This window comes from Apaloderma vittatum, unplaced genomic scaffold, assembly GCF_000703405.1.
Source record: "Apaloderma vittatum isolate BGI_N311 unplaced genomic scaffold, ASM70340v1 scaffold33675, whole genome shotgun sequence".
NCBI classification, from domain to species: Eukaryota; Metazoa; Chordata; class Aves; order Trogoniformes; family Trogonidae; genus Apaloderma; species Apaloderma vittatum.
In genome coordinates this window covers 21,820-30,433 of record NW_009717129.1, presented here as the reverse complement: position 1 = coordinate 30,433, position 8,614 = coordinate 21,820, and positions in this window count along the sequence as shown.

Here is an 8,614-nt window from a genome sequence, read left to right as displayed (position 1 = left end):
GGCACCACAAGTGTGCAGTCACGGCCCTCCATCCGGTCAAAACTTCTAGGCAGAAAACACACGAAGGCCAGGCCATGTTTGTTCCTTGAGGCGAAAATCAATGAAGTCCTGCTTTACTGATGCAAACAGCCCCAACATTTTGAAACCGATCAGATGTCGTGTTTTGAAATTATCACTTTGCAGATAGATAAACAGAGAAAGGCCACTAAAGCTACAGCTGTCTGCAGTTGGCAAAACAAAGCAGCAAGAAATATACCACTGACCTTTTTATTGACCTAGTCAGGAATAAACAAGAGGCTCTGGCCACGACTTGATTTTGTGACAATTTCCGTTTGCTGATTCCACAGATATTCCTTGCTCCATGTTTTACAAGTTCACGGACAACCAAAAAGACTGTCTCAGCCTTCTCTGAGTGTTTGTGCAGGAGCACGGCAAGAAGGTTGCTTCTGCACAGACAGGCAGCATGACATCAGAGTGCCCTTTCAGTCATTTCAGGGTTAACATGCATATTTCTGTAAATGTCTAGCTCAATAGTGAAGAAGGAGAGTGCAGATTTTGCCTTCTCTTCTTTTTCATCTTTTTTTCTTTTTCCCCTCTGAGAGAGGAAATGAATCCATAATACTGTGCTGTAATGTGACATGCAGAGCTGTCAAACTGTGCCACTTCGGATGAGTGAGACTTTTAAATGCCAAAAATTCAATTTTTAATGGCACACTGGCAACACAGTCCTAACACTTCATCACAAGGATGACACCTTCTAAAAGCTGTTTTAAAATAACTCACAGAGTGGGGATGTGCTCCTTTAAAAAGGGACTGCATTTAAACAAGTTTCAGGAATGAGGAGAAAACTGTAGCAGTTTCATTACTAAATCAAGCGAATAAAGTTCAGGAGGTTTTGGTGAGAAGGGATTCCAGCGCCTGTGGAGATGCAGTTTGAACCCACATAATCTGGAGCTGCTTAAGCAACCTCCATCAACTGCTTGTCATACAAACCACATTCCTCTTACACTTAAAAAGGGCTGCAAAAGCCCTTGGAACCGACGACCTTTAGACTAATCGCTACCTACACCTCGCCAGCATTGCCCAAGTGGAGAGTGGCACTGCAAATACCACGCTGCAGGCTCCCGGTTGGTCGACAGCCAGGCTCAGAGGGCTCCCAGAAGAGCCTGGTGGAGGATGTGTGCTGCTGTTGCTCCTCCTGACAGCAAGCGGCCAACCTCAGCTCCTCTTCCATCGTCTGGGAAGACAACAATGTAGGCTTTAGAGCCAAGACCACAAACAGGTTTTCATCCAACACAACAGTAGCTTTGGCAAACAGAATTAGGAGCAAGGCTTGTAATGCCACGCTGGATACACTGGTGAATCCAGCTTGGTGAGCTGCTTCCACGATTCGGCACTGCTTGGGCGACCTTACGACAGCAAATTGAATCATGGATTCAAATCATGCAAGTGCACATTTAATATTTAACACAGTTTCCTTATGGAAGGGATTACTACCCTTATTGCCTCGGACATTAGGACAATAACTCAACGATAACAATTAATACAGAAGTAAACTAATTTATCTGTGAAAGAAAAGAAGTGAGTCGAACAATTGCCAAGAAGAGAAAGAACAGAAACAACACCCCAGGTTCTGCCTGAGTTCTCTCCCTAAACACTTAGGTATGACAGAGGAACCACTTATTTGCATTGCAGTCCTGTAGTTTCTGTGGGATTGTTTTGTGAATTGGCAATACTAAATCAACTGGCAATTAACTCAGACTGGCTTATTTTCCCTCACATGAATGGATTTTAATTAAACTCCTACTTAGACAGCAAATCAGGAAATAAATACGTTCTGGTTCAGATTGTAACAACAAAGATATCACAGTCTTCACACTTTGTGAAGAAATGGCTGTCAAAAAGCAAATGACTGTTTCTTACTTCAGTGTTAGGCTAGTATATAGCTAAGATCAAAATAATCCCCAAAGCATTTTGGTTTTATATTTAGATCAATCTGAATGTATACTTTGAAGAAATACCCTAGTTCCATTTACAAGCCTCAATTTCACCACCCACAACCAGCAACTAATATTATTTGTAGACAAGGGCATAGACGTTGCTTATACAAAGACCATCTGATGGAAACAGGACCTCTTGTAGCTAGAGAGGGTGTAAAAAAGACAGTGCTGGGACGTTGAAGACAACACAGGTGTAATTAAGGCATTTCTGGGTTGCTGAACCAGAGTACTGGTATTTTTCTGCTCTGTATTACTGTGTCCCCATTGCCTAAAGGAAGTCATAAAACTAGAGGACTGGGTGAAACTATTTGTATGTCAAATACCTCTTTTGGGCAGAGCAGTTGTACCAAAGCAGATACTGATACACCACTGAAATGGACAAAAATCCAACAACTCTGTGCTTCGAATCTGAGAATATTTCTTATGCTCCTTAGTGAGCTCCAGACTCAAGCACTTTGTCACACACGTGAAGGAACTGAATCACATCATTCTGTCAGAGGCTTCCAGGGATAGAAATCACCTTTGGAAGGAAAATAGGGACTAAAAAGAAACTTCCACTAAGTTATTTTTCAGCTCAAACTTCCAGCTACAAAATCTGAACTTCATTTTCTGATATGTACAGTAAAAGCTTCAGCCTCAGGTGTCCTATTTTAATTGCCTGCTATTTTCATTACTGACCATGATGGCAGCAAATGCTCTTCAGGAGATACTTGTGTGTTAATTTATCTGCAAACGTAAATCATACATTATAGCACTTTTTTCCTCTAGGTTAATTGAATCAATTCTCTAAATGTCTCTAAGCCTGATCACTTGAAAGAGCTCACTGTTTGAAATCTCTTAAGAATTATGGCCCTTGGATTGTGTGTACAATGGTATCAGTCTTTGCTACAGACAAAGATATTTTATACATATAAGGTAAAAATATTGTTATACACATAAGCAACATTGTCTGTAAAGCAACATTCACAGTACTGTGATGATCCTATAAAATATTAATTCAGTGTGGTTTTTAAAAAAATATCCCAGTGAATTAGTTGTCTTAGTATTATAAACTGTATTAACAGTTGTTTCAGAATGAGTCTGGATATATTTTAGGTTCTAAAGAAACAAAATAAAATTATTTTTATTTTCCTTATTTCTACATTACCTTTTATATATATATATATAAAATTCAAAATCAAGAACAACCATTTTTGTTACTGAAAATCCAGGAATGGCTAATGAAGAAAACTTAATATAAATTTGACTAAAAATGAGTAAAAAGGGTCAAAAATCAGTATCACAGTTTAAGTGGCCCATTGAAATGTAAGATATCCCTCACTAGGCCGTCGTGCAGAGGCTTGATTTGCCAGTTATGGAGCGAGCCTGAGGCGTCATTCCTTTGGTGTGAAGACTTCCTGAGACCAACCAGCTCAGAGCTGCCCCTCGGCTGGGCACCACCCCATGCCCAGCCACCCCCAGCCTGTTTTGCCCAGGCTTGCAAAGTAACGCCCATCTTCTCCCGCAGAGGGAGGTGAGTGGCAGCGTCTCGTCTCGAGAGAGTGCTGTAAGGAACAGCCATGAAGTTATGGGCAATGTGCTCTTAGTTGTAGAGATTCTACTCTGAATTTAAATATATAAAAACACCTTTCTATTTTGAATTTCTCTTCAATTTACCTATTTGAATTTCTTATCTGTAAAACACATCAAGCCTAAAATGGATTGACCTTCTGCTAATGTATATCACCTAATGAATGGATGCAATTAACTAATTCATATTGGAATATTGCACTTTCCAGATCACATTTGTCATCACTAAATGTGTGATCTAGTTTGCAAGTTTCAATTTTTTATTATTACCCTTTAAACTAAAGAAATAAGTCTTATATTTAATTACCTGAACTTACATATTCAATTAATAGCTTCATTACCTTAATGAATATAGATACCGCACAGAAGTAAGAAAAGATTGCCGCCTGGGTCAGCTCCTAAGTACATCTTATAAAGGGTCTGCTATGGACCTCAGAACAATTTTTTTTTTTGATTAAAAAATATTGACTGGGGATTTCCAAAGGAACTGGGCCTGGCAATCCAATATTCTTATATTGGAGCCTGCGATAAATTTATCAGCTATGTTGTTAGTATTTAATATGTAAAAGGAATCCCAGAAGCAAAGCTTCTGCTTCTGGAAAGACAGAAGATTTGAACAGTCAAATGTGAATCGTTCTGAATGGAAGGGAATTAAAAGAATGAAAACCAGGCAGACTGGCACCTCACCTACTAAAGGACAAGGGAGGAGTGAAGCATGGAGGCAAAACAAAGGCCCTCGCTGCAGGAGAGAGGACAAAGCACCAGAAACAGCTGCTCTTACAGAAAATATTTTCTCAAACAGAGAGTCAAGACATGGCTGGATGGCGTTCTTGTGGGCCACATTGAGCAGGAGACAGCTGAAGGTAGGCAGGTTGGTGAGTCAGAGGCAAGGAACAGTCAATTTCCTGATGGCAATTAGGTTTGAGAACCATGAATTCGCTGTCCTATTTAGCTACTGTTCGTTTGCAAACACGCTACTTGGCCTTTGTGTGTCAGTGGAGTCAAATCTGTCGTTATCTTTGGCTTTCATGTTAAATCTCTGTTATTAATTAGGTAAGCTCAGATCTCCACAACCCTACAGGTAGCCACAGTAAGTCTCGGGGTGTTTACTGTCATAGGGAATCTGTGCCCTGTAGAAAGATCAAAGCTTTTGACAATATATCCCATTCGGATTAAGAAAACATAGGGCTTAGATCACTGCAAAGCCCATTGGATGTATTTGGAGGTCTTCTTCATGTTGCATAGATAGACTTACTAAGATACCTATTGTTTTTAATAGCAAAGCTAAATTTAAAATTCAAAACCCATTTTGAGAGCTTTTTATGAAGAACACGCTGTCAATAATTTTCCCTTACATTCACCTTGTGTGCTGCCCTTCTCCCCTTTCAAAGTGGGCTTAGCTAGACCTGAGCTGCCCGTTGGAGATGTTTGCCCCTGTGAACCCTCTTTCACCGAGACTACAGCAGAGAAAAACCATAAAACCACAGAAACTAAAGAAAAAGTTTCTTTATGCACTCAAAAAGCTTAGAATGCTGAATTACAGTGCATTCAGATATTTCTCAACTGAAATTTTACCTTTGAGTTTCCCAGCAGCAGGATCAATCCATAAAACAGAGACCGCCCTTTAAGGACCATGCAGCAGTGTCTGTATGAAAACATAAATTAGGCAAAGCTATTTGACCAGGACATGAATATAGTAGATGTACACATTCAGACTTCGTCTAATTCAACTAAAATCAGCAGATTTGGACTTAAAAGTAATTTGGCCTGTATTATTAAAATACAGAAAAAAAAAAGTATGGTATATTTATAGCCTTAGTCTCTCCAGCTGTGTTGGTTTAGGTTTTATTACATCAGTAATAACAATTTATGTGATACTCTGAATAATGTACTATTAAAAATTCAGTACAGTATATACTGTTACTCATGGGATTTAAACTGTGGGAGCTATATGTATTATTCTCTACTTTGCTATTTCTATAGGAGTGAAGATTACTATAAAAATGGTGAGGTTATATACACCATGTGAATTCCTGCTCTGCTTGAATCCAGGTGAAGAAATAGTTCAGCCCAGACTGCCTTGGGGTAAGAGTCCTAGTCTCAGTCTTGCAATCTAAGGTTACACTGATCACACATTTAAGGATAAACAATAACATCAACATGCTTTTTGATGTCTTAAAAAAAATGCCAATAGATTTACAAGGCATAACGTCCCTTAACAGAATCTGTTTGATGCTTCTACAAAGAATCGGCTCTATCTGTGTGCCTATTGATTTTATTCTTTGCAATAGTTCATCTAATTTTCCTGGCATAGAAGTCGCATCAACGGTTCTGTAGTTCCCATGACCATCCTTGGAGGGCTCTTTTGAAAGACTACTGGATCAGTGGTACATTCCCTGTATTCTATTTTGCTGGTATGAAGATCTGGTTCAGTGAAAAATAACCCTCCAGCACTAGTACTGCAGTATCCGAACATTTGAGTCCCTTGGCAGGAACACCGCACAGCTCCAGTGATAAATTACTGTTTAACATAACCAATTTGTTTTGAAGTCTTTCCTCCCTACAATGCATTTTAGGACAGTTCCTCATGTTCAGCCCACCTAATGTTTGGTTCTTCAGCAAAGCAAATAAATGTTTTAGCTTTTAAGCTGTGGAGTTAGCTGCCTTGAATGCTTCTTCTACACTTTCATTTTCTAAAGCTTTACTTACTCTCTAGCGGGACTCCTGTGGTGATGGAATTTTAAAAAGTTTATATATTACTTCCACAAAAAGATATTTTTGGTCAGCTCGGCTGTGGCTCTGCATTTAATATGACAGAGTTTATGCTCTTTCTATGCTCCTTGCTTATATACACCTTCCCATTTCTGAAGGATGTCCACATTTTCTTCCCACAGACGACACAGCTGTCAATACTTAGGGGTGGCACTGCCAATACCCTTACCGTTATGACTCTGGGAGTAGGGCCCAGGTGAGGGAGCTCAGTAAAAGCCAGTAATCACAGCGTATTTTCTTTCTGTTGTTCAACCAGGTGGTCCATTGCATGTGACTAAAAAGCAGTAACACAGAGCACGGATCACATGGGTTAGCAATTAAGGTCAAAGCTTTCATGGTGTTTATCTTTACATTTAACTTATCTTTCTTGGAATGCTATGTACATATTTGTTAGACTTGGGAAGTGTCTTTAGAACATCTTTCTCATTGTAATAAACTGAAAAATTCAAATTTTCCCTGCTACTTTAAAATGATTCGAAAGTGTAGCAGTCACTTTAAATTGCCAGTTGTTAAAAGCTGGAAGGATTTACCAAGGGCACAATCATCCCCTACGTACTCTGTTCTTCTATACTTTCTTAAACTGTCTGCTTGAATCTGGTTATGGAGCTGAGGAGGACCTTTTTTATAGCTTAGCGTCAATCACAGTTCCTATTAATGGAGTTAAATCATATAATTTCCATAAAGCATTGAGGAAAATAAATACAAAATATATGTATTAGTGTTAGTTCTTCATCCTGTAAAGACAGAAAAAAAGGAAGCCAACATGGTCTGGACAAATGTGTAGGGATTTCTGTCTCTGACACGTTATTGCCATATTTTTAGTTGTAAATAGCGTTAACGCCTTCACATCTGTTACGAGATTTAACAGATGTATCTGCATACTACTTTGTGAGGGAAACCTGGATCTGCATAAGAGAAGAACTAGGATGGACAAACAACTGAAAATTGCTTTTGTAAACGTATGTATTTATTTATCATTTTACTGGAGGACAGGAAGTGGTTTATCTCATTCCTGTTGTAATGAATGGCCTCTAGCATCCCCTCTCAGTTCTACTGTATACACAGTTCTGAAAGACTTCTCTCACAGAGATAATAAACATATACTTTAGCATGCTGTGATAATTAAGGTCCTAAATAATATCTTTGTCTTGCAGTGGTGTAGGGTAAAGGTTTTCAAACTGGTGTACCCATGCTATTTTCAGGGCTTTCCCAGAGGCAGCTCCCAGTTGTCTGTGCAAGCACAGACCTGCGCTACAGGCAGGTCCCGGAGCACTGCTACAAGGGAGCACGCCTGCTGCTGCACCGGGGCTCACCCTGGCTGGTGCAGCACCACTACAGATGCTGGCATCTCATATTCGCCAGCTATGCAGCTTTCCACAGGCTGGCATTTTCTGAATCAGGTAGAGGCAGAGTGGCATTTGAATGCAGAAGCGGCTAAGGGTGAATAAAAGGACAAAGAAAAGTGGGTAAGGATCAAAATTGTGTGGTGGGGGTGAACTGGGTAGTTAAGGAGTGAAGCTGGTGGTGGTAAGGCGACTACAGCTGCAGGGAACACACATCAGGTCCCAGCTTGAGGCAAGGAAGAGCACTGATGAGACAACCGAAGTGGCCCATTTGCCCAGTCCTGTAAATCTCTGTCTTCTTCACAGCAGACAACAGTACTGAGAGACCTAAACATATTTACCACCCAGGTGAAAAAGGTTTAGGGCAGACACAAACCAAGGCACCAAGAATCTACAACATATGCAGAAATAATCTACCAGAACTGATCTAAGGTTTTGGTGCCAAGTCAAACGACAGAAAATACTTGTAAATCAACTAGACAGAATTTAGCCAAGTCAGCATCACATCTGATAAGAGATTAAAAGTGTAGTATTTTTCTGTAGGAGTCTCAATTCTTTGAGATATCCAGCAAGCTCATGTCTTGATACCATGAAAAAAAATAGTATTATAATGCTTCATATCTTCATATTGTACCACCTGCATGCTTTTAAACTAAACATGTTGGAGACATATAGTCACTCAGTGCCTCACTTGCCTATACTGCATTATGGGGAGGCACTGGACCGAAGCAGATTTCATTAAATGTTCCTAATTTATTCTGCCTCGTTGCTCTTTTGTAAACCGGGCGGGTCACTAGAGAGCAAGGCATTTAGTCCAAATAGAGTATTGTGAGTGAATACTCAAATTCAACATACTAGACCAAGATGCGATTCATCATTAGCCACTGAAATCCCTTAGAAGTGACAAGATAGGAGCTTTTATTTACAGGG